Source organism: Dromaius novaehollandiae, chromosome 2, assembly GCF_036370855.1.
Source record: "Dromaius novaehollandiae isolate bDroNov1 chromosome 2, bDroNov1.hap1, whole genome shotgun sequence".
NCBI lineage: Eukaryota > Metazoa > Chordata > Aves > Casuariiformes > Dromaiidae > Dromaius > Dromaius novaehollandiae.
Genome location: NC_088099.1, coordinates 103,964,025 through 103,964,626, shown reverse-complemented (window position 1 = coordinate 103,964,626; position 602 = coordinate 103,964,025).

The following is a 602-nucleotide window of genomic DNA, read 5'->3' as shown; positions in this document are numbered from 1 at the left end:
CTTGTATCTTGTCTTATGTTCTACTTGCAGATGTGATATTACAAAGCTTCTAAGTATTTGAAAAATTTTGAAATACATTAAAAATGAAGCATAGTTCTTTGATTGGAGTTGTCTGCTTAGGTATCAGAGGTATTAAAGATCTTGGAGATGCATTGATACAGCTATTAATTTGAGGAAGAACAGAATGTACTGTTTGGTAGAGATTGCTAACTCACTCCTTTGTTGATGACATAGTTGGTCTCTATAAAGAAGGCTGTCATGTGGTCTTTAGTTTGTCTGTTATGGAAGATAGGAAACATTCCATAGCCTTGGGTGCAAGTCTGAAAAATCTCAAATGAAGAAGGATGCAAGGATACCTTTTCAGGCAACCCGAGAACACCTACTTCTTGGACTGTTCCAGTGATCTTTTTCTTGAAAAGATCCCATTTGTATGAAAGTGTCTTCCTGTATGCTATACTATATATATAACTATTTAGGAACTACATAGATAAATAAAGTAAGTGTGTATATATATGGAATATATTCCATAAATAATCCTACATACATATGTGTGTTAAATGGAGCTGTTTTCATTTCTTCACTTTTCTTACTTTTTTTTCTTT